Genomic DNA, 329 nt, shown 5'->3' on the forward strand with positions numbered 1-329 from the left:
TCCAAGAATGTTATACAAAGTTAATTTTTTGAATGGCTAGATATAAATAAAAAACAGTTGAACAAGACATGGAATGAATTCATTCAAATATGCGGATAAATAGATTAACACGAAGCAGAAGTTCTCTCTCCGTCTAATAAATCGGACACACTGGTTTTGTTCGGCGAAGGATTCGGACGCTGTCGGTCCTGATTGCTTAATGAATCCTAAACGCAAAGAAACGGACGTGGGCAGCACGCATGCGCAAACACGTAGCCAGGGTTATTAATGGCGGTGATTATTATGGGATCAGGGAAAGCAAGGGAAACAAGGCTGAATGAAGAGGGCTA

Source organism: Penaeus monodon, chromosome 34 (genome assembly GCF_015228065.2).
Source record: "Penaeus monodon isolate SGIC_2016 chromosome 34, NSTDA_Pmon_1, whole genome shotgun sequence".
Lineage (NCBI taxonomy): Eukaryota > Metazoa > Arthropoda > Malacostraca > Decapoda > Penaeidae > Penaeus > Penaeus monodon.